The sequence below is a fragment of the Marmota monax genome, unplaced genomic scaffold, assembly GCF_021218885.2.
Source record: "Marmota monax isolate L192 unplaced genomic scaffold, Marmota_monax_Labrador192_F-V1.1 WCK01_AAM20220418_F8-fsc00078, whole genome shotgun sequence".
NCBI classification, from domain to species: Eukaryota; Metazoa; Chordata; class Mammalia; order Rodentia; family Sciuridae; genus Marmota; species Marmota monax.
This window is the reverse complement of record NW_026694865.1, coordinates 863652-889429: the sequence shown is the minus strand read 5'-3', so window position 1 is coordinate 889429 and position 25778 is coordinate 863652. Positions and strand designations below refer to the sequence as shown.

General features: G+C 45.3%; 1 protein-coding gene across 1 annotated transcript in view; it reads left to right on the top strand.

Annotated features, from left to right (window-relative positions):
* The first annotated feature begins 2662 nt into the window (after window positions 1–2662).
* Thsd4 (thrombospondin type 1 domain containing 4) overlaps window positions 2663–25778 on the top strand; it is a 628562-nt gene continuing 605446 nt past the window's right edge. Inside the window, exon 1 of the mRNA XM_046426595.2 lies at window positions 2663–2861. The gene's annotated coding sequence lies outside the window, so the exon portion shown is untranslated. The remainder of the gene's footprint in view (window positions 2862–25778) is intronic.

The window sequence follows — 25778 nt, the reverse complement described above, 5'->3', positions numbered from 1 at the left end:
CGATTCTGGGACAACAGGTGTAAACACAACTCTTCTACACATCCAGTTCTGACCAATAACAGAGGGATTCTGTGTTTTGTCTGTCATTTAGGGCCGGTGAGAGTAGACACTGCAGATATGTGAGGGTGGTTCTCCTCCCAAGACTCTGTATAGAAGTGACATTGACATGTCAGGCAGGCCTGTACTGGCCTCTGACTGTGATCAGAAGCTCTGACCCTTCTTTGTCCTCCCTTTTGGTGAGGATAGTAGCTTCATTTATACACAAGGATCAAATCCTCCCAAAAATTTGATTCATCTATACATATACATTTGGGTAAAAGTAGATACATCACAGGACTGAAAGATTAAAAACTTATTATTTTACCATAAATATTCACTGATGCTCCTATGTAATGTAAATTTCCATTTAGAATAAGTATAGTCTTGACTTTAATTAAAGAGAATGTTCTGTGACATATAAGCAAAATACGGTCAAAATAATTTGGCTAATTTTGAAGTGGATCAGAATAAGTTCTAAACAGCCAGCCTAGGACAGTTGGATTAAGTTTGATCAATAATAATTATACTCTGGTTATACAAGATGTTAACATTAAGGGAAAATGGTCAGGGTATAAGGGAATTCTCTGAAATGTTTTTGAAACTTTAAAATCTAAAATTCATTAAAAATAAATAAATCCATATCTTATGCTCCTGAGCTCTGTTCATGTCACACCTATTTGAGGACCTCCCCTCATCCTTTAAGATTCAGCTTAGCTCACACAAACATCTCAGATTTTCTGTCTTGATGTAGGGATTGCTCCTCTGAGTCCCCAGATGTTCCTGCATATTCCCCACTTATACCTACCATTACTAATATGGTTTTCTGGCTATACCTCACTTTTCCCTAAGCCCCTTTTAGACTGTACTGCTTTCTCCATTTCACATTTCCTCCTAGGACCAACGCCATACTAAGCTCTATAATTAATGTCTCTTCAATGAATTAATAAATCAATTCAATGTAAACAAGTTTTTTTTATTAGTTTTGCTTTCTTCTTTTTAAATGGTGGTTTAAAAATATACATACCATAAAATTTTCCATTTTTAAGTCTACAATTCAGTGGGATGAAAACCCATTCCAATATTGTAGAGTGTTTTACTGGTTTTCAATGATAAAAACTGGTCAGAATTTACAAGATCTATTCCATCCGCTGGCTCTGGACCTGGGGGACCCATGGCCTACAGAATCCATTTAATCCCACTCTCACTAGGTCCCTCACATCAAAATCTGTTCCATCAAGTGTGGAATGATTTCATCCCATTTGAGCCAGCCTGAATCTTTCAGCATGAGCCATGCCCAGGCTGCAGGTCCTTGGAGTTGGTTCTCTTTCTTTGGCTTGACCTCTCAGGTTGCCCTTTTACCTTTTGTTAATTTCTTCCTGGGGCCCTCTTTCCCATTGCTTGCTCTTCTGCCCCTGTGGCCTGGCTCTGGGACAAGGAGCCTGCATTTTGCCACCACCTTCATTATGGCACAGGTAACACCTGCACTTTCCAAACATCCCCTGTGGGCAGGCTTTAATGGTAGTAATAAACAAACAGGCTGAGTCATCTTGAGGATGGAGACGCCCATACCTCTTCAAATGTTTAGGGTCACTCCTGTCCGCCTTTTGGAAAGGAGGGACATTTTCTCACAGTCACTCTATTTCCTACTTTCCCAGCTCTAAACACCTTGATTTGAATTTGAAGAACTTAGCACTGCCTTAGGAGAGAAGAAACTGGGCCCTACTAATTTTTTTTTCTTTTTTTGCCATTAACTAGCTATGTAACTTTGGTCATATCCTTTGTGGAACAGTATTTCCCAATTATTAAAAAGAAGGGATTGGAAATACAGATCGAACTGAGATTTTTTAATTTTTTTTTTGCAGCAAGCTATTGCCTTGAATACCCTAAGAAGTTATACGCCAAATTGTTTTGCCTTATGTAAAAGAGTAGGCTTTTATCTTTCATGTGTTAATCCTAGTTTCATATAGAGGTTCTTGAACTTTCCTTTTGCCCTCAGAAGGAGCCCAGTCTTATCGTGTGTGTGTGTGTGTGTGTGTGTGTGTGTGTGTGGGGCGGGGTGGGGGTCGGGGAGCGGGATCATTCTTCACTATCCTCTGCTCTGCTCTGGTCCAGCTTTAACCCCATCCTCTTGCAGAAGGAATGACTGTCCCAAAATTCAAGGATGCCCTTGTCCCTTGTGTGCCTCCGTTCTTCAATGGCTCCCCACAAATCTCAGGATAAGATTAAGGGGGAATCCAAACCTTCCACCTTTAATCTCTAACCTACTTCCTGGTCTCTGCTGTCCTCTTCCTATCCTCCCTAAGACTGTCCTGGCCAGCTCGGACCTCTCTCCTTCCCACAATCGCCACCGTCCTGCCCTCATAACTTCTGTCTATGGTCCTCCCCTCTACCGGATGATGCCTCTTCTCCAGCTGCGCACAGATCCACCTGGATCACGGTCTAAGGGGACCCCCCCAGTGGGGTCGCGGGGGTGGATTGGGGGCCGGTCCTTCCCGAGGCCGCCGCCAGGGGGCGGCAGGAGCGGCTCCAGATGACAGCGGGAGGCCGCGAGTGGGGGAGGGAGGAGGGATCGAGGGAGCGCGGATCCCGCTCTCCGGATCGCAAACTCCAAGCCAGAGCTGTCGGCGCGCGCCCCAGACGCTGGCCGCCCGCGCAGCCGGACACGGAATCCGGGCATAGCGGGAGCCCGTGGAGGGCGGGCGCGGGGCGGCGCGGGGGTGGCCGTCCATGCACCGGTGCTTGGGGCTGCCCGGCGCCGGGAACCACGCGGGGGCGAGGTGAGGCTAGGCGGCCTCTGGCCGCTCCGGGACACGGACCGCCAGGTGAGCAGAGCCGCGCGCCCCGCGCTCCCTGCGCGCCGCCCGCGAGGCCCGGCCCGGCCGGGCAATTGCCCCAGCCCGGTGCCCGCTGGCTTGCAGGGGGATTGGCGTGGGCGTCAGGGCGCAGTGGGTGTGTCTGGGGTCCAGTGGGACTGCGCCCACTCCGGGTTGGGGAGCCAGTGCGCGCCGGGTCCGTGCCGACGGCTGCGTCCGCTTCTATCCTTCTTTTCCTTTCCCGGGAGTTTTGCTCGGCTTGGGCTCCACCACTCACCCCTCCACCCTCATGACTCCGAAGGTCTAGGGACTGGCAAACTTGGCGTCCTCGGGGTGGGGCATGAAGCTCCGTAAGTCGGGTTGGAAGGGGACCTGCAAATACACATGCTGCCGGTGCGTCCCCCACCCCAGCCTCCTTTCCTCCCGTCTGGGGCTCATCCAGCCTCAGCGTGGGGCCTTGGCCAAGCTGTTTTCTAGAAAGCCTCTGATCCCTATGTCAGTCTCAGTCTCTACTAAACCGCTGCAACCCTGCGCCTCTGGGAGCCTAAGTGCTTGGGCTGTTTACACCAGCTTTGGACTTTTTCTCAAGTGAAGCCCAAATACCTGTGGCCCCTTGTCACAGTACAGAAGTTTTGCACAATTTGCACCTTGCAGTTTTAGAGATCTGGAAGTTAATTTTTATTTTTCTTTCAAATACTATCAGCTCTGACTTAGGAAGGGAATTTCAGGACGTTCTCAGGCCCACTTAGCATCTGGAATTTATGGGTCGAGTGAGTTTTTAAGCAGTCCACACCCAGCACCTTGTCTCCAGTCTCCACTACTGTCTACTAAAAGAGCATCTGTCTTTTCCTGCCTTTGCCACCCCCAACGGCACAGCGCACGACCTCTTTGGGAGTAAGTGAATTGAAGACTTGGACCTGGGTAGCTGAAGCAATCATTGGATGCCTGTTGGAATTTGGAATAAGTAGTTATCCGAGAGGGGTCCAAGGAATCAGTTTGTCCAACTCTCTCACAGCTGAAGGCGCCCAGGCAGGGTCTAAAGATGTTTTTCAAAGCTCACTCAGTTTTTGAAACCTGCGTCTTCTGCTACATTGATATACTTGGACTGGATTGAGTTGGAAGTGATGGAGTTGCTGCTGGGCTAAATAGGGTCTCGTGTACTGGTCTCAGTATACAAAAGAATAAACATTTTATGAATGTAATTTAAATACAGTCCTACTCAATTCCTATAGATTTTTGTTGGCACCATAGTTGAATTCCTTTAGAAAACAAAATCCTAGCCCTTGAAATTAATGCAAGGAAGCAGATGGGAGTCCTGGGACTTTCCTATAAACCTCTGCAGTGCTGCAGTAGGGGTTTCCCAGAGGTCCTGGCCTGGAAAATGAGTTTGGGTGATCAGAACAGAGGAGCCACTACTGAATAAGCAATTATGCTGACCTCCTGTGGGGAGGGCTGGCCAGTTGAACTCATGTGCCCATGATTCTGCATGGGAGATCCCCTTGGTGCCCAGCCCTGGGCAGGGCACCAACTTGGTCTTATCTTCTTTTTAGCACCCTGTGCTATGAAGAAGTATTTTTAACTGATTGTCAGGGAAAGAACAATTCAGTCCAGAGTTTGGACATAAGATCAGGGTTGAAGATTTTAACTTGGAGTTTTTGTTTTTACCTGAAAATGCTTGTTATAATGCAGTCAATGTCCTAGAGAGAAGTTGGGTATTGCCCTGTCCCTCTCCATCCCCCACTTTGCTCTCCAGGGTAACACTTTTATTCTGGTTGCAGAGAAATTGTCTTGATGTTGGAGTGTCCCCTATGTTGCTAACTCATTCACCACAAAGTCCCTTCTACATTCTTTTGTGATATCTCAAGGAATGATTTTCCTGCTCCCACCTTAAGCTTTGTCCAAATTACAGTAATAATCTCCCCTCTTGACTCCTCACCACGAGTTGCTTTCTTCATTTAAATCCATCTTCTTTCATGTTGACAGATTAATATTCCTAAAATTCTGATTTCACCACATCATTCCTCTCATGACATCACAATGGCTCCACAGAATTCATTTCTGTCGAATTTTTCTCCAGCAGCTATTTCAGAGCATCTACTGTGTGCCAGGGACTGTCACTATGTGCTGGGGCTTCCATTATGAACAAGACCACACCACTGCCCTCAAGGAGTTGGCAGGCTCCTCGATGATAAATGACCATTGGAGAGAGAAAGAGAAGCAAAGAAATAACTACAAAGCAATCAAGGATGTGTGTGTGTGTGTGTGTGTGTGTCTTGCAAAACATCAAGGAGATAGATAAGGGAGAGAATGATTCTGCATGGGAGAACCTAGGTCAATTACCATTGGGTTTTGCAGTCCAAGCAGGAGTTCAAGGAGATGGGAAGACTGGGAGGCGTGGGGTATGCTGACCAGTGGGAAGAGCCGAAACAAAGACCCAGAACTGTGCGTGCTGGTGTGGACAATGTTGAACCAAGGCCAGCCTTCATCTGGGCCTTTCAGACGTTTCCTAACTCAAATCTACTTTGTTGAAATGAGAGCTGCCCAACTCTTCTGTGCCTGAAACCCCTCACTCCATTTCCCATTCTCTTTATCTCCATCTTATCTGCTGTCTACTCTCCAGGCACCCCTGAAATTCACCAGGATAAAAGTGTTACCCTGGAGAGCAATTTAGATTGCCCTCTACTAATCTAAATGTTGCAAGGCAATATCTTCCAGCCCGTTTTTCCATATCTGAATCAGAATTAGGATCTGGTGGAAAAAAAATGAACAGGTTCTAGGTTGGAGCCAGGGCCTGAGAATGGGGATTTTAAATGCTGCGTCAGGTAATTCTTCAGGGAACTCGGGTTTGAAACCCGTTGCCTTGGGCTGTCTTTAAAAAGAGAGGTTCTAGTGATAGGTACGGAGTTAAGGTGCTGCTATTTATTGCAGATGGCACCTTCCTTTTTTACAGAGGCCTTGACCTTGACTCTAAGGAGTGAGCAATGGAGACTTGGTTGTTCTTGCTTGGTCAAAGGGCATTCAGTTCAGTCCTGAAAGCAAAGACACCCCCTTCACCCTTCATCCTACTAGAAGGCATCTAAGTTCAGCCCCATGGGACTCACTGTGAATTTCTTTTGGGGCCTGAGCAAGTGCTGAGGGAGAAAGATCAGGCTGCCTTGATTTGAGAGCCCCAAATTTCTGGGGATAAGAAGGTGGTCAGGATTTACCAAATAGGATGGGACTTGACATGCTAGCTACCCTCTCATTCCCCAGAGTGGAGTCTGGCCATTGACAGATTCTCATTCAACAGGTCCTCCTCCCACCCCATCCTCAGTCTCCCCACATGTAACAAGGGGATAGCCAAAGCCTTGAGGGCTGGGTGGGAAGCATTGCACTGGCACCTAGTAGGTGTGCAGGGTCAGTTCTCATACCATTCTTCTTGTCTACTCTATGATTGGTCAGTACTTTGCAGTTGGCCAACTGTCAGTCCAGGGGATTGTGTCAGAAAGGCTGAATTTTTTAATCCTATATTTGAACCCATCAAATAAACACTCCCAGCTGTGCAGAATCAATGACTATCCATCCAACACCCCCTCCTGTCCCCAGTTTCCCTTTACATTCCCTAAGGAAGAACTAAGAAACAGGCAGAGCAGTTTTCCTTGCTGATGTGGAGTCATCCTGGAAGAGGGGTCTCTTTCTGTTTATCTCCTCTTCTTTTCATCTTTCAGCCGAGGGTCCCACACATGGGGTCTTCTCCAGTGGGCCTTTCTGATCCTGAGCCCCAGTCTTCTTGGGCGGGTTCCATGGTCTGCGGGGCAGTGAGACAGACTTGTGCCTCTGTGTCTTGTCCTGGAAGGGTGGCATCAGGCAACCTACAATGGGGTGGGCCGAGGGTAGGCTGCCCCACCCTCCGGGCTTCTTGGCCAGCTGCCCAAGGGCTGGCCAGCGGGGAGGACCAAAGTAGTGAGTGATTAATGGGCGCCTCATCTAATCTCCTGCCAGGGGAAATGAAGGGCCAGCCATGGGCTGGGAGCTCGTCTTGACCTGCTCCAGGTGGGCTTGGAATGTACCCAGCTCAGGCTGGGGATTAAGGCTTGAAAGAAGAGAGGAAATGAGATGTTAACCCTTTAGGCCATGGCCCTCTGAGCCCCAGCAGGGAAACAGCGGGGGAATTATCTGCAGGTATCTGATGAAAGGGGAGCATCTTCTTTGATATATGATGGGGATGCAGCCATGTGATTACGGAGGGGGTGTGGTCACGAGCCATGTCTTTGAGTGAACCATTTTTCTGAGAGGCATGGTCAGGAGAGAGAAGAAGATTAATTTCCTGTGACAGTGGATAAACTACGGCCTGCTGGGAGGCTGCCCTACCTTCTTGGAAAACTTCCGATCATATCAGCAAGTTACGAGTTTGTAGTTGCCAAATGTACTTTTCCCCCTGAGATGTAGCTCCTCAGACTGCTTGTCATCTGGAGGAAGGACTCTGGCCCTGGCTGGACATCCTCTCCTGCAGTGGAGTCTGCCTCCTCTCCCAGGTCAGGCCAGGCTCAGTAGTGCTCATGTGACTGCCCTGCCTGGCCAGCTCCCTGAGTTCAAGCCTAGGTTCCAGAAATTTCCTTAACTAATGTGCTATAATTTTTCCATCCATTCAATGAGGGTAAAAAATAATGCATACCCTGGGTGAGGTTCACGAGAATGTAAAAATGCTTAAAAACAGTCTCAGGCACGTTCAAGGGCCACTTGAATGTTAGCTATCTTTTCCTTGCCTATCCGGTTGAATCCCAGAATCATCTTCTTTTGCAAATGATGCAAAGCAGCTCCTCCTACAGGGCTCTGAGGCTTAACTCTGATTGATCTTACTTGTTTGACCTCTGACTCTACATGCCTTGAATTCTGGCTCCTCCTCCAGCTGCAGGCTTGGTGACCTCCTGCTGCCCTTTTGATTACACCACCCTGCCCCTCAGCCCAGCCTCCACACTAGATAGGCAGACTGCGGGTGGGCTGGGTAGTGACATCTGCCTGGACTTCTGGTGGCACATGCTGATTCTGCACCAGCTTAAGTATGCTAGCTTTGCTGTGACCCAGCAGCCCCAAGTGAAGTGGCTGAGGGTAAAGACTGCAAAACTAGCAGCCATGGAGAGTCTGGCCTGGAGCAGATCCCAGCTCTGCCCATTTCTGGATTCTCTGCACTCTGGTTCTTCATCCTGTATTACAGCTGATAAGAGTTAACACTCAACTAGCGATTGGTAGGAGGATCAAACCTGACAGTGGACATGAGCCCTTTTGAGATCACGTAGAGAGCTTCTTGTTGGTCATCCGTGAGCCTGGGGTGGTGGGGGAGGGCAGAGCAGTGTCCTGCTTTGAAATCTCATTACATGGAACAAACCAGCACCTCAGCCTGCTTAACTTACCAATATTTTATTCTGCTTGAATTTCAAAGGGTCTTCTACGGGAGAAAGAGCTGCCATTTGCAGAGATCCATGCCAAGAGCTTGGATTTATCTGTGGGAATTTATATAATCCTCTCTTCAGTCTGTGTGAATAAGATATTATTTTCTATTCAATATCCCAGAAAAGTTAGGCTCAGAGAATTAAGGTGCTTGCACAGGCTCACATAGCAAGTAGGTATCAGAGTAATGTTTGAATTCTGTCATCTGACTCTAAAACAGGTACTGTGGAGCACCTAACAAATCAGTGAGTTCCTCAGTAACAACAACAAAAAAATCTCTCTCTTACATATATGCATAATACACCAACTGCCTCTATTGTTGTTTTCTCCTTGATATGTGCTTATATTTTAACTTCGCATGTGCACATTCATCTTTGAACCTCATATGCTTTTGGGTAAACATTTCCCACCTTTGACCTACTCATTTTTTAAGCATAAAGATCTCCATCATTCACTCCTTCATGGTTCCCTTAGCTCTTCCCCACCCTCTGTTAGGGATCTAGGTGGTTTCTAGTTTTTCCCTAACCTGAAAATTAGTACCATCAACACGAATGTTCAATTTGCTGCTGTTTTTCCGTTTCTGAAATGATGTTTCATTTTGGAAATTCAGTTCAAGGCCATGTGATCTCCAGGTCAAAAGTAAGAGATGTTCAAGGGCTCACAGAGAACATGCACCTGGAGGCCTGTGTGAGCAGATCAGAAACAGAACAGGTGTTTGCTGTCAGCCAACCCTCTCCTTTCCTTTTTAGTTCCTGTTCTCTCCTCAGGCTCAGGTTGGAGGAACTCAACACCTCCCTCTTAGCTAGAGATGTAAGAGGTGCCGTGGGGTGGGGTTTCTGAGTTCCATAGAAGGAAGTCATGTCCGTGTTCATAGAGGTCCTTTGAAGTAGAAGGTCTTGGCTTCTGCAGTTGCACCAGTCAGCATTAGTGGCTCTGTATGGGCCTGGCTGTGGGTCCTGTCACTTAGGCCTCCTTCTTTCTCCCAGCCCCTACTGTGCCTCAGGCGAAGGCTGGGTGTTTGGTAAAGTGTGTGCATTCCGGTCCTGCGGCTGCTTGTGTGGCTGCGCACAGTTTCACCTGGAGTCCTCTCCTCGTGTGTGAAATGGGCTAATAATCTTTGTACCTACTGTAGGAAGTGGTGGAGACAGTGTATGCACAGTGTGTGCTCAGTCTGTCAGCTTCCCATCACTATAAAACAAAACCAAACCCTGAAGATATCAATTAATAAGGAGGAAATGTTCATTTTATCTCCTAGTTTCAGAGCTTTCAGCCTGTTGTTGCTTGGTCCTGTCACTTTGGGCCTGTGGCACCCTCATACATATGGTGGGAACATATGAAATGGTGGCTGAGAAGCAACGAGAAAGAGAGAAAAAGGAGCCAAGGTCCAGATATCCCCTTTAGGACACACCCCCACAGGCCTAACTTCTACTACTGGGCCCCACCTGTTAAAGGGTCTCTCACCTTCCATAGTGCCACAGACTGTGGACCAAGGCTTTAACAAAGCTTTTGGGGGACACTTACCCAAACCAAAGCATACCTGGAGTGCCTACTATTTGTGCCTCAGAACTGTCCATCTGTCAGATGAAGAAGATGGCATTCTTGCCTTGGAGGGAGAGGTACTTACAGCCTTAGGATGGGGTGGGTGACAGGAAAGTCACTGTGATAGAATATTCCTCTGGGGGACCCAGAGAAAGGGAATTGGACTCAGATTGGTGGGAATTCAAAGAAACTTGAGGGGGCCCACATCCACCTGGAGGAAACAGTGTAGGAGAGGGGCAGGGAGAAGCCAGTTTGATGTGTTTGATGGGAAGGCTACATTCTTGAAGACCTCACAGAAGTCAGATCTCTCGTAATTCAGACCATTTCCCCCACAGAATAGATGAGAAGCGGGCACGTGTGTATGGTGCGGTCCCAGAATGCATCACGTTGCTTTAATGTTGCTTCTTGTCTTGTCAGGGGAACCTCCAACTCTGCACAGTGGGCTCCCTCATAAACTGCCCCCTTGGCAGAATGTGGTGGTTTCCTGGCTGTTTCTGTTGTTATCACCATCGTCTCAGCGTGTTTGCAATCTGGCACCAGCACCACCATTTGATGGACTGTCTAGATCAGGGGTCAGCAGATTTTTCTTCCCCAAGGGCCAGAGAGTTACTATTTCGGCTTTGCGGGCTGTGTGGTCCCTGTTGCAACTGATCAGCTCTGCCTTTTGAGCAGGAAGAAGCCGCAGACAATCCATAAACAAACAGACATTTATGTGTTCCAATAAAACTTTATTTATGGACACGACAAATTGCATTTCATCATTATGGCATTATTTTTCACATGCCGTAAAATATTCTTCTCTTAATTTTTATCCAACCATTTGAAAATATGACAAAAACCTACGATGGGTCAGGTTTGGCCCACAGGCTAGTTAACTGATGCTTGGTCTCAGTGATTATGATATTTGAAAATTGTTTTAAATTATAAAAAGAATGGGGTCTCTCACCTCCCATAGTGCCACAGACTGTGGACCAAGCCTCTAACAAAATATCCCAATAATCAACAAAATCACAGAGGTTCCAGTGCTCATGAGAGTATAGCTCAATTCACAAGTTCTAGCAAAAGATTGTGCGTATTTATCAGTCTGCATGATACCAACATAGGTGATCATTTTAACCCAGTTTGTAATTCTTTAAGTAGTTAGTTTAATGAATTAAAAAAATTTAAATTATGTTATTTGGGGCTGGGTTATAGCTCAGTGGCAGAACACTTGCCTAGCATGCGTGAGGCACTGGGTTCCATCCTTGGCACCACATAAAAATAAACAAAGGCATGCTATCCATCTACAACTACAAAAAGTAAATAAATAAAAATAAAATAAATTATAAATTATATTATTTCAAAAATTTGGCATCCCCTGACTTTACTAAGACAGTCAGCCTCTGTATCTACAAATTTTACGGATTCAACCAACTGAGCATTGAAAATATTTGTTAAAAATTGCAACTGTACTTTACATATACACACTTTTCCCACTTTTTAAAATTGTCTTTATCCTTTAACAATATAGTGTAACAATAATTTATGTAGCATTTACATTGAAGTAGGCATTATAAGCAACCTAGAGATGGTCTAAAGCACACAGGAGGATATACATAGGTTTTAGGCAAACACTGCCCTTTTATATAGGATTTGAGCATCCATGGATTTTTTTTATCTGTAGGGCTCCTGGAGCCAATTCTCTTGAGGATGCAGAGGGAGGATCTCACCGCATGTCATTCTAGTTCATGTTTGAAACAGTATTCCTGCGCTTGTTTATTATTCTATGCCATCCTGGAGTCCAGCAACTCTGCCCAATTCCCAACAGTCCGATGGCCTATGGTAAGGAACTTGGAGCTTGAATCTGGCTGGAATTTTTATTGTGAAAGCCAGGGGAGGGCACAGGGGGAGCACCAAAGTGTGTATCTGGCACATGGTGAATGTGGGATAAACTTTTGTTCACTTTATTCCCTTTCCTCTCCACCGCACTCCAAAGTTCTGTATATTTGGTCAGCTCCAAAACATGCTGAGCTTCTTTGAAATTGTGACTTTGGTTCTTTCCACATGCAATAAAGTCCCTAACCTTTTTAAATGGAAACAAAAACAAAGACTGTTAGAAAGCAGAGTTTCCCCTCCGGGGTCACCCGCTTTCCCTTACTAGAGAATAAGCAGCACTGTGCTGGGCCTGGTGGCCGGGGCCAGAGGAGAGACCCCAAGTCCAAGGAAGGCCGCTCCCGCTGGGTGCAGACCCAGCTCTCAGCCAGGAGGAGGGCGCCTGGCCTGCTGGCTGCTCTGAGTTCCACAGCTCCTGGGTGTATCTTGGTGCAGCGATTCCAGCGGAAGGAAAGCCAGGATCCTCTCCAGATGGAAGACCACCAGCCCCGAAGGTGACTGTGATGCTGTGGTTCTTGGCCCGAGAGCCTGCTTTTGCTGTGTGTGTTGGATGGAAGGCCCGTCTCGAGCAGACGTGTGTTTGTGTTGTTTGGGGGGTGATGGCATGCAGCCATGTGTGCTTTCTGGCCTGGGGTCTGGCAGGATGTGAAGGGAGGCAGCTGCTATCCTTTGGCCGGTGAGAGTTTTCATTATTATGTTGGGTGGGGGGCTGGCATTCCTCCTGTGGGCTGGGAGCTCTTTGGTTTATAGACAAGTGGTCTTGGAGCCAAGGGCTTGTGTGTCAAGTCCTGACTTTGGCACTAGTTTGCCATGTGGCCATTGCTCATCTTGGAGTCACTAATTCCTCATTCCTAAATCAACCATGATAGAGTAGAACACTTCTGAGGGCTCATTTCTCAACTCAGACACACAGGAAGCCTAGACCTCTTCTCTCAAGCAAGGGCAATAAAGTGTCTCTTCCTTCTCCACTGGAGTGGCCAGAGGGGGCCTTGTGGACAATTAGGATTCTTACCACCACCCAGCAGTGATGAGGCCATGCGTCCCACTAAGATTCCCCTCCTGGTGCCAGAGGAGTCCCGAGTCCCATGAGGGACAGTAGTGAGACTCAGCAACCCTCGTGCCCAGGAAGTCTCAGTGTAGACCTGCTGGGGACTTGGAACCCACACCTCTGCCCAGAAGAGTGATGGGCTCCCTTTTCCTTCTCTGGTGTCCGTGGAGAGCAAAAGGAGAATTTGGACTTTTGTCCCCATCTGGCCACAAACAGGTGGGTCCCTCCCCCTGCTGGAGCAGTGTCAGAGGACATCAGCTGGAGTGGAAGGTTAAAAAAGACCTAGCGCTGACAACACGGTACCAAAAATACCCAGGTTGCAGTAGAACGTCCGTCACCACAGGAGAACCAGGCAGCTGTCCAGCTGTCGGAGGAAAGACAACTGACGCCAACGCCAGCATGACAGAGCGTGAGGGTCATCTGACAAAAGATTTTAAAGCTGCCGCCATAACTGTGCTTCAGTGAGCCTCTGTGACAATGCATGAAACAAATGACAAGGAAGTTTCAGCCAAGAAATGGAAGAAAAAGGCTCGGCAAATGGAAATTTTATTGATTTATTGCATTGTAAGGGATTGAACCCAGGGCCTCCCATGTCTAGGCAAATGCTCTACCAGGGAGCTACCTCCCAGCTCTGGAAATTATATTTTAAAATATTCAAACCAATTTTATTATAAACCTAGCAGTTTATAATTATATATATTTATGGGTTCAAATCAATGTGATGGCTTATGAATACAACGTGGAACACTTAAGCAAGTGAATGATACATCCTTTACCCCCAAATACTTCTCAATTTTTGTAGTGAGGACATCTGAAATGTAATCTCTGAGTAGTTTTGAGATGTACCGTAGAGTGTCAGTGACTGTCCTCACCAGGCTGTGCAATAGACTCAAAGTAAAAGCTTACTACTCCTGTCTGAGGCTTTGTGCTCTTGGGCCATCCCCTCCCATGGCTGCCATGCTGTCACCTTAGTGTGGGCCCTTCTCCTCTCTGCTTCTACCAGTTTGATTGTTTTATAAATGAAAACATGTATTTGTCTTTCTGTGCCTGGCTTTTTACACTTAGCGTAATATTCAGTTCTATCCACTGTTGAGAGCCACAGCCAAAGGGGCCCCAGCAAACTTCCAGCTGCCAGCAAACTTCCAGCTGCTGGCTGATGATTGGCTCACAGCGGCCCCAGCAACATCTAGCTGATTGGCTCCTCGGCCCCAGCAACATCTAGCTGATTGGCTCCTCTGCGGTGATGCTCATTGGACTGTTTCCCTGCCCTTTCAGACCACGGAGCTGCTCATTGGGGGACTTTTTTGGCTCCGCCCATGTGACCCAGCCAATCGGCCTCAAGAGCAGGAGGATTGTGGGAGGGGGAGAGAAGCTTGTGTGGGAGAGAGAGGCTTGGGGAAAGCCGGTGGTGGCAGTTGAGGCTCTGAGGGTTTTTCCTGAGAGACTATTTTGTTTGTCGTGTGTGGTTCTAAAAATAAAGTTAGTTTCTTTTGACAAGTGGCTCCTGATTGTGCCCAGCCAGACTGCGGCAATCCACGTTGTTGCAAATGACAGAATTTCCTTCTTTTTATGGCTGAATAGAATTCATTTTCTTTATCCATTCCTCTGTTGATGGACGCAGGTTGGTTCTGTAACATGGCTGTTGTGAAGAGTGCTGCAGTGAACCAGGGGTGCAGACAGCTCCTCAACCAACTGATTAAAGTATGTTGTGGGGAAATACTCAGAAGCAGGGCTACTGGATCATATGGTGATTCTATTTTTAGCTTTTTGAGGAATCTTTTGAGGAATCTCCCCATGATGGATCTCTTGAATCCATCAAGATCTCTTGAATCTCCCAAGTTTCCCATGATGGTGGTACTAATTCACATTCCCACCAAGTGTACAAAGGTTCCCTTTTCTCCATATAGGTTTGCGGTGTCCCTCAAAAGCTCATGTGTGAAACATTGCGAGAGGGTTCAGAAGGGAAATGGTTAGGTTGTGAGAGCCTTAAACCAATCGGCAAAGTAATCCCTGATGGGATTAACTGAGTGGCAGCTGGAGGCAGGTGGGGTGTGGCTGAATGAGGTGGGGTATTAGGGGTGTGGCTGAATGAGGTGGGGTTTTAGGGGTGTGGCTTTGGGGTATATATTTGTATTTGGCCAGTGAAGTCTCTCTTTGCTTCCTGATCTTCATGTGTGCTCCTTCCCTCCACCATATTCTTCTGCCTTGTTGTTCTGCCTTACCTCGAGCTCCAAGGAATGGAGCCTGCTGTCCATGGACTGAGACTTCTGAAACTGTGATCCCCCAAATAAACATTTCCTTCTCTACAACTGTGTTGGTCAAGTCTTTTAGTCATAGCAGAAAAAACCAAAAACAAACCAAAAAAAACATCCTAGCCAGACCTTGTGATCCTTAGTGTTTTTTTTTTCTTTTTCTTTGTTCTAATTAGTTATACATGACAGTAGAATGCATTTTGACACATCATACATAAGTTGAGTCTCATTCTTCTGGTAATTCTGTAATGTAGAATTACACTGGCCATGCAATCATATATGCACATAGGGTAATAATGTCCGATTCATTCATCTATACTTCCTACTCCCTCCCCTCCCTTCCCTCTCCTCTGTCTAATCCAAAGTACCTCTATTCTTCCTTAGCACTCCCCCACACTTTATTGTGAATTAGCATCCACATATCAGAGAAAACATGCAACTTTTGGTTCTTTGGGATTGGTTTATTTGTTTAGCATGGTATTTTGTTTATTTATTTTGTTTAGCATGGTACTGGCAAATGCTGTAATTCTATTCTTTTTTAAGGCTGAGTAATATTCCATTGTGTATATGTATCATATTTTCTTTATCCATTCATCTGTTGAAGGGCACCAAGGTTGGTTCCATAGTTTGGTTATTGTGAGTTGAGCTGCTATAAACATTGATGTGGCTGCATCACTATAGTATGCTGATTTTTAAGTCCTTTGGGTCTAAACCGAGAAGTGGTATAGCTGGGTCAAATGGTGGTTCCATTCCAAGTTTTCTGAGAAATCTTCGTACTGCTTTCCACAGTGGTTGCACCAATTTGCAGTCCCACCAGCAATGTATGAGTGTATATTTTTCCTCGCCAACATTTATTGTTGCTTGTATTCTTGATAATTGCCATTCTGGCTGGAGGTTTTTTTTTTTTTTATAATAACCATTCTGACAGGTATGAATGACGTATTATCATGGTTTTTATTTGTATTTTCCTAATAATTAGCAATGTTCAGCATTTTCCCATGTACTTCTTGGCCATTTGTATATATCTTCTTTTGAGAAATGTCTACCAAGGTCCCTTGCCCATTATTTTCTTTTCCTTTCTTCCTTTTCTTCTTTTTTTTTTCTATTGACTTTTTGGGTTCTTTGTATATTTTGACTATTGGTCCCTTATTGACTATGTGGTTTGCAAATATTTTCTCCCCGTCTGTAGGTTGTATTTTCACACTGTTATTTGTTTCATTTGCTTTGCAGAAGCTTTTCAGTTTGCTTTTGTTGCCTGTGCTTTAGGAATTAAAAAGAAAAGAAAAGAAAAGAAAAAAATCCTTGTCCAGTACAGTCCAATGTTGTTCTTCCCCTATGTTTTCTTCTAATAGTTTTACAGTTTGGGGGTCTTTAAGTCTTTAATACCAAATGGAATTTTTAGAACTGAAAAATACAGTAACTGAAATAAAATCTCATTGGATGAAGCTAAATAGCAGAATGGAAATGACAGGAAAGAATCAGTGAATTTGAAGGTATAACAATAGAAATTACTCAAATGGAACAATAGGAGAAAATAGACCAGGAAAAGAAGTGCAGAACCTCAGGGCCCTGTAGGACTGTAACAAAAGATCCTGTATTTGTGTCTATGAGGTCCCAGGAGAGAAGAAAGAGAGTGTGACCGAAAAAGTTCTGGGTGGAATCTTGTCTGATTCAAGAACTTGAGTGAGCCCTCAATAGCATAGACCCAGAGAAGTCTACATCAAGACACATCACAGTCAAAATTTTGAGAAAGAATAAAGTAGCAGGAATTTGTCTCCCTGGCTTCTAGACTCACAAATTGAATGGTGGGTAGGGTGGAGGGACTGGTATGCAGGGCAGTGGGACAGGATGCTCACCCTGGAAATTGGCCCCACTATTTTTGAGAGAGGTGCATAGAAAAGTCAGAAGAGCACTAACTGCAGTTGTCTAGCTGCTGGTTTGGATGAGACTAGGGAAGATGGTGTGAAGAAGAGGTAATCTGAGAGAGTACAGAGGAAGAACTGAGAATTGGCAAAAGATGGGACCTAAGCCGCAAGAAGAGGGGTTCACAGGCCCGAGGAAGTTTCCAGCTTTACTTGCTAGAGGGACAGTGATGTCACCGCTGCAGGAGCAAGGCCTGGCACGCAGCTGGTGACTGGGCCTGTCCTCCCTCTGAGGTGGGCGTCGGCAGGAGGAGGTGGGAAGCACAGGAAGCTGTCTGGTGTGAGGGGAAGGTTGATCTTAGGAGGGTGGGCTTTCTAGACCTCAGTGTGAGGCTCTGAGCCGAGAGGTCAGGGCCGAGGGTCGGAGCAGGGTGCACAGCTTGTTAGCGAGGCCTGTGCTATAGCTGCCATTTTTCTGGGCCTGGTTTGGTAAAGGGGAGAGCCAACAGGGAGGATAGATGCCATAGAAAGAGAGCAGATTGGTGTGCATCCCAGCCTGCCCAGGGAGTTCAACAAAAAGGATTTGGAAACAGATCAACTCTTTCTAGGCCCAGTTGCCTTTACTGTCCTCCTTGACCTCTGGGTGACCTTTGATCCCCAGTGACTTGCCTTTCTTGGTTTCCTTGAAAATATTTTTTTAATTTATATGACGACTGTCTGGTTTGCATTGTCATAATCTTTTAATCACCACACCTGATTCAGCTTGACCTAATATTGGCTCGTCACAGAATTGTGTCGAGGATAGAACAGCAATTTGCTAGTCTTCTGCTTCCTTCTGTAAGGATATACAAAGCCTTTTAGCAGGGATTGCCACAAATCATGGACTAGATTTCTGTCACTTAAACAAATAACGATATAACTCAGATGTCGAAGCCCAAGCCTCAGGAGCAGAGCAGGAAGAGGCAAATCCTTTTTCCTGGCGTTTAGAAGCATCAAGGGCAGAGAGCGTGGCGGGCTGCTTTATGGTGGCAGATGCACAGGATGCAGGCTGGGTGGGTAGATGCATGGGGCACCAAGGAAATATCTTGAGCTCAAGGAGGGAGTTGTCTTGGGAAGAACCGGGCAAAGCACAGTTCACATGCATCCTCCCTGGCTGGATCAAGGCTGCAGCCTGCGTGCTCTACAACAGGTAACTGTGGACGAGCACATTGGGGAATTGCACATGGATGCCCTCTGTCAGGAGACCTGGGGGGCAGTTTAATGTATGGCCATGATTTCAATAATCAAGTGAGCTTGGCTCCAACTCATGCTGCTGCCACTTACTACTTTGACCTTGGGCCTTGTGCTTCACTGCTTCCAGCCTCAGTTTCCTTCTCTGTAAAGAGGGGATAGCCATAGCCCCTACCTCATACGGTTGTCTTGAGAATTAACTAAAACAATGTTTGAAAAGTATTTGGCATGACCTGTCACAGGTTATCCACTTAACAGTTGTTGCTTTTTAAAATCTCTAATCCTAGCTTTTGCCCCTAATTAGCTGTGATACCATGTACCATGCATCTCATTTTTTTGTGTGTATCAGTCTTTAATCATCTTTGAATCATGGTTGCAAAATAATGAAATCCCTTCTCCTGGGAAACTAGGTAGGCCACATTTCCCACGTTCCTTTGCAGGTAGGTTCCCCCATAGGACTAACAACAACAACAACAACAACAAACCCTTTTACTGTGATAAGTCATTGAAATTTTGACATGGTTTGTTGCAGTAGTTATTCTATCCTACCTAATTATTTATCGAAGTAGGACAGGTTATAATCATTGTTTTAGCCAGCTTTGTGTCACTGTGACCAAAAGACCTGATAAGAACCATTAGAAGAGGAAAAGGTTATTTGGGCTCGTGGTTTTAGAGGCTGAGTCCATGGTTGGTTGACCCCATAGCTCTGAGCCTGAGGTGAGGCAGAGCATCACGGCAGCCGGGTGTGGCAGAGGAAAGCAGCTCAGGGCACGACAGCCAGGAAGTAGAGAGAGCTCACTTCACCCAGGACAAAATATAAGCCTCAAAGGCACACCCCTAGTGCCACTTCCTCCATCCACACCCGACCTGCCTACGTTACCACTCATTGAATCCATATAGTAGATTAATCCACTGATTAGGTTACACCTCTCATAATCTAATCAATTCAGCTCTGAAAATTCTTGCATGGTCTCATACAAGAGCTTTTAGGAGACACCTCATACCTAAACCATAAAAATCATAATCTTTCATGCACTGCATGTGAGATTTGGGGTTGATACATTCTTTTTGAAAACAATCCATGTGTATGAAGGACCTTAAATAGCCATATTTTTTGGTTTAGGGATTCTACTTTTAGTAATCTATTTTAAGGAACTAAGCAGAGAAACAGATAAATAATTTTATACAAAGATGCTTGCTGTAGTTTGAATATGGTTTGAACCTCTGAACTCATGCAGAAGTTGAATCCCCAGAGTGTTAAGTTAAGGGTATTAAGAGGATAAAGGCTTAATTGACTATGGTGTTTAGAGGTGAGCCTTTGGGAAGTGATTAGATTAGATTACATTCTTTGGGTGAAGCCCCCATGATTGAATCCTGGTGGCTTTGTAAGGAGAGTGAGAGACCATGTGGACAGAGACACACACAAGTTCCTGCCATGATGTGATATAGTTAAGAGAGCCCTCACCAGAGCCTGTGCCATGCTGTTTGGACTTCCAGACTCCAAAACTGTGAGCTACATTAGATCTCTTTTTACTTCATAAGCAGCTTGCCTTAGGTATCTTGTGACAGTAATGATAAGAAAATACTATTAGATGTATTATTTGGCATCTATAGATGGGCTATAATGTAGTGATTAAAATTTATTTTTATTATTGCTAACAAGATGCTTAGGATTTAAGGTGAAAAATAGAATTCAAAACTGTATGTGTTATTATCTTTGTAGAAATATATGTAAGTCTGGGTGTGATGACTCACACCTGTAATCCCAGAGACTCCAGAAATTGGGATAGGAGGATTGCAAGTTCAAGGCCAGCCTCAGCAACTTGGTGATACCCTGTCTCAAAATTTAAAAAAATAAAAAGGGCTGAGAGATGTAGTTCAGTGGTAAAGTGCTCCTTGGTTAAATTCCCTGTCCCTCCTTCCAAAAGAAAAAAAAAAAGAAAGAGAGAAAGGACGAAAGAAAGAAAGAAATATATGTAAAGTCTTTAGATAATATGTATAAGCATTATGTATAGAAAAAAATTAAACAGAAGAACACCAAAAATTTAATAATGGTTAATGTGGATTATGAGACAATGAATAATTATGACTTTTCTCTTTATATTTTTCCATAGTTCTTAGACTTTCCTCAATAAACATGATAGTTTTATTTTATTGTAGAGCTGGGCATTGAATTTAGGGAACATGAATAATTTTATGTATATATATATATATATATATATATATATATATATATATATATACATATACACACACACACATTCATTCATTCATTCATTCATTCTTTTTTTCCTAAAAGTAAACCACATTAGCTATGTTTAACTTAGCCCTGAAGTCTTACTTGGCTCTGTTTTGAAAATGAATATGGTACTTGCTCTCTTTGAGTTTATTCTTAGTGTTAATGCACCTGGCACCCTCCTCCTTGACGTGTGCACACACACGCATGTATATGTGTGTCAGTGTGTGTGTATGCACACACAGATGTACACAATTGCTTGCCATGCTTCTGTAGGGGCCGCTATGGGTAGGAGGACATAGCCCTGTAGTATAAGGAAGGCCTTGTATCAGAAGGGCAAGTGGCCTGTGCCAATCCCTCTTTCTGTCCTGTGTTCACTTGCCTTTAGCTCAGGTGGCTGGAGAACCCAGTGGTTTTTGGCATGAGATGGATCATCATTTGGGGAAGGCCCTGGTTCCCAGCCAGCATTTGTCTGTAGTAGTCTGATTCTTTCCCTTTAATAGTTACAACCCAGGGATTATAAACTGGGAAGAGGTTGAGCCACAGAGAGGAGAAATCTGCCTCCAGGTGTCTTTGATTCCTAGGTAGGGTGGCCTGCATCCCATTAGGGCTGTTTATGGGATGTCATGGCTTTCGGAGTAGGATGGAGTATGTCATCAGTACTCAGAAGCAATTAGCAGTTTCTGTAGAAGAGTAACATTGCTGTTCAGATGGTGAACCGCGTATTAGTATCTTAGAAACAGCACATTCCTGCTTTCAACCAAAGACCCTCCTACTGAGGTTAACTGGAAGGCCTCTCTGTCATCCCCAAACAGCTACTGTGCCCAAGGCTCTGTGCTAGGTACCAGAAAAAAAAAAAGTCTTTGAGGAAGATGTCCCATGTTGTGAATGAAGAAAGACAAGTCCAAATGATAATGATATTCTTGACAATTGCTTGGTTGAAGTTCTGCACATGAGAATTACAAAGGAATGGAGAAATGTAACTTGACTTATCAACTGCTGCAAGTCATATGACTAAGTACTAACTGGGGAAGAGAAAGTGCTCTTACCCACCCCGCTCCTTTGACCCTCATTATCATCACAAATTGGAAATGTAACTTTGTACAGTAGCAGGAACTAATGGCTCATTTATTTTAAATATCTTGCCTGTTGGATAGTTCTGCCCTTGAATATTTTCCTTAGTTACCTGGGAAATGTTTTTTTAGGATCCGAAAACAAATATAAACCACACCAAAGTTAATGACCGTGAAAATTATGCAATTTGCATTGAAATCCTTAACTAATCTGTGATTACCTAATTTCTCCAGGTGAAGAAGGAGACACAAGGTATTTTCCTTAATGAGTAACAAATCCCATGGTAATGTATTTGCTTGAAACTGGCCAAGGAGTTTTAATAGATCTCAACATTTTTTCCTAACTTGGATTTTGTGTATTTTCTCGTTGCTCGGGTAAGCCAGCCAGGCTGCGGAATGGGGGTTCCATGGCAAGAAATGAGTTCTGTAGTTGAGTTTGAATGTGACAGGAAAAAAAAAGGGTGGGCCTTACGAGGGTAGAAGAAGAGACTCTAAGCCAGTGACGGGTCCATGTCATCCATGTCAGGGAAGCAATCCTCAGGCTGTAGGAAGGGGCTGGAAATACACTGTGGGGTCTCCAAGGTCAGCTTTCCTGAATACCACACAGGCTGGGGCAGGATTTCCTGAAAGGGTGTGGGGATTCATGACTGGTACCAGAGACCTTGGGAGGATCGGTGCCTCCACGGAGGTAGCTTGCATCTGTGGCAAGTTAGTCCTTCTCTCTGTTCTAGGTCCCTGTGTGGACATGCAGTGAGAACCAGCAACTACAGCTGGACAGAAATCAGTCAGGATTCCTGCTTCCTAAGATGTAGAAATCTATAGGAAACGCATGCCATTCCTGCTTCATTTATTCATCCATTCAACATTTATTGCATGGCCACCTGGTATCGGGCAGGGTGTCTGGAGATGGGTTGTTTATAAAGGTGACCAAAACAACAATCCTTTGCCTTTAGAAGGTTCCCATCCAGTGAGGATCAAGTGTAGACCTACAAAGCCTGGTGTCTGTTAAAAGAGAAGACAATCCCTTCCCTTGTAAGCTCCCAGGCCCTTTCCTGTGTCTCTTGTTGGCTGACACCCTTGCCCTCTATATTGTTAATAATGACTATTTAAAAGCTTCCCCTCTACTTTTCCCACCGGCTCTGGATAATCTTTTCATCGTAAGCAGCAGTTACCTTGAGGGAGACCCCATTTTCTGCCGTTTGCTTCTTTAGCCATTATTTTCTGTCGCTTTTCCCCTTTCCATCCAAAGCTCCTTCCCCAGTCCACCATGTTTTCTGATTGAGGGCGTGGGGTCCCTGCGCATCCTTGCTCTGGTGTGCCCACCACCTCAGCACAGCGTAGGACAATCTTTTCCTGGTCTCTTCCTCCTTGGTTTCCACCTGCCAGCTTGTTCCGCCCACCCACACACCCCTTTGACACAGGGGGCACCGTGGGATTCTGTCTTCAGCTGAGTCATTCACAGTGTTCATTCTGCAGGACGGATTTGCTCATGTCTAAATACACAAGTGCCCTTGGTTTTAAGTTTGTTTAAGGCACTACAAATTTCCTGTCCTCTCAGTCAATCATCTTTCCCCAAACCTGGCTCTTCATCAGGTGGCAGTGCCCTGTGTCTGTGACACCCTCGGCCGCTGTGTGGCCTGCTCTGCTGGGAATCAGGTAGCATGCTCTGTGTCCCGTTTCAGTGCTTAGTGAAAGCTGATTCCTGGCTCTTTCCACTGTCCTAGCAATGGGAGACAAAGGTGGCCAGGACACACCCCAATGTTGGGAACCGACATCCTGGCACAGACAGCTAGAATGAACGACAGGTATGGAGTGGAAGTGGTACCACAAGCTGTGGTGAAGATGTCCTGAGAAGTAGTTTGTCATAAATGGTGGCAGGGGCAGGAGGGCTTGTTGGAGATGTTGGTGGAGAGAGGAGGTGGCCACACTCTGATCCAATGTAGAGGGTCCTGTCCTGTGAGGACCCTGAGGGGCAATTTTTGCTGAGAAATAGGCAGATTTTGAGAACTTGTCCTTGTCCCAAGTGGCTGGATGCTGGACCGGGCTCTGGAACCCCCTCCTTCTAGAATCTCTGGCCCTCATGCTTTGCTAGTGAGTCACTTCCTCTCCCCAGGGCCTAGTGCTTTTGTTTGTCTGGGTGGTGGCTTTACACTGTGGGAGTTCCAGGCATGTGTGTGCGAGGGGGAGGGAGGAACCATCCTCTGGAGTTGGGCCCTTCTGACCCAAACTTGAGAGACTGAGCAGGTCCTTTGCTTTAGAAGTGCTAGTTGAAGTCAGGTGGGGTCTTTAGTAGTTGTGCAGGCTTCGAGGAGAAGGGGTAAGAAAGACTCTCAGAGGTGGGCTGGTAAGAGAGCCACAGCTGCATGGTGTCACAGTTCGGGCACAGAGGCATTTTCTGGGGTCAGGGGAACCATTTTCTGCCCTGGCTTAAATCCATCCTGGTCCTTGGTGGCCCTGAGTCTTGAGACCTCCTAGGGAGTAGAAAGTGCCATGGAAGCAAATTTGTGGGACCAAATTAGGCATCGTGCTCAGTTTTCATGCAGAGCCTTAGTGGAACAGAGAGAAGATGGGGCCTCCACTCCCCAGGGAGCCTACATGCTACCCAAACTAGATGGTTAGGGTTTTTGTTCATTGTGGAGGCTACAAATCAACTGGAGCAGACCTCGAGAGGCAGACTCAGCCCCACAGATAAGAGTGTTTACTCACTCTGCTCAGCACACTGTTGCCAAACAGATTTTTGGGAAACCTCATTTTATCGGGTCCCTGCCTCCTCCAGAGCTGACCACGGTTCTTTCTTGTCCATTGCATCAAAATTGACCCCATACTGTGGATAACATGGCTCTGCCTCATCGTCTCAGTTTTAGTCTCCACAATCACAGTTAGAATTCTTCACTGTCTCTGGTCTTCCAGAGCAAGGACTTTGAACTTCTCTCACTCTGAGTCACAGGAAGAAATAGGTACCCTCCCTATGGGGGAAAATCCTGTGTTAAGTGAGTCAAAAAGCCATACTAGAGTATCGGCCTCCAAGAACAGTTTTGAATTTGTACTTATTGTCAAAAATTTTTACATCAGAAAATGTTTGCACATATAACTCATATATATGTGGTTACTTTTACCTATTAATGTACTGTTTGATCACTTAAAAATATACCCAGAATATGAATTTTAAAATGATAAGACAAAGATGAAAGAAACCATATTTTTTAAAACTTTTTAAATCGGTGCCTTGTAATTATACATAACAGTGAATTCATTAAGCCATATTTGTACATGTACATAAGTTTATTAATCTCTTTCTCAATAACTTCCCCTTTCCTCCCTCTCTTCCCTCCCCTGATCTACTTGTTTTACTCTACTGATCTCCCTTCTGTTATTATTATTATCTTAATTAGTGCATTGTAATTATATATAATTATAATATATATATAAAAACATTATGTATGACATTAATTATATAATTACAATATATTATATATAATTACAATGCTAATTACATATACATACATATACATACTAATTACATATACATACAGTATATACATATATTACATATTAATTATAATGCACTAATAGAATTATATGTATTACAACACACATATATACCACACACACACACACACACACACGCAGGATTCATACATGGACATAGAATAGTTTCGTCGATTTTCCTCTAGTCCTTTCCATATCCTCCCCTCCTCCCTTCCTCTCCATCCCCTTCCTCCACTCTGCTGATCTCTCTGAAATATAAATGCCATATTTTAAAGGACATGCTGATCAGAATGGCTTCCTTCTGTTATCACCAAGTGTCTGAGGGCACAGTACACACAGAGGACGGACGGGGTTGGTGGTATCAGTAAATGTATTTTCTAGCAGTTTCAGTCCTTTCCTGACTAAACTGTGAAAGCTTAATGACCACTTCCTTTGGCCACCTCCTGGGTCCACTCTAAATCTGTATGGTGTCACTTTTGACACCTCTTTCCCTTGTCACCCTCCACCGTTCCTTTACCATGTGCTGGGGATGCAGAGTGGGCTCTGAGTTCCTTCCCTTCTGTCCCCACTTTCCCACTCCATCACTTCCTTCTTCCTTCTTTTCCTCCTGTGCCTTTCCCCACTCTCCTGGGGTGCCCCCGCCCCACTTCATTCAGCTTACTCCTCCTGTCCCTGCCTCAGAGGGATCCTCTCTCACCACTACCCAGGATATCCTTCTGAAACACCTGGGACTTTCTTTCATGGCTTTTACCACAGTTGTAGTTTTATACCTGGGTTTTTGTTTGCTTAAAGTATATAACTCTCTAGCATCTGGGCTGTAAGTTCCACACGCCTGCTGTGTGTGTGTTGTGTATGTGTGTAGCACGCAGGTCATGCATTCCAGAAATCCATAAATTTT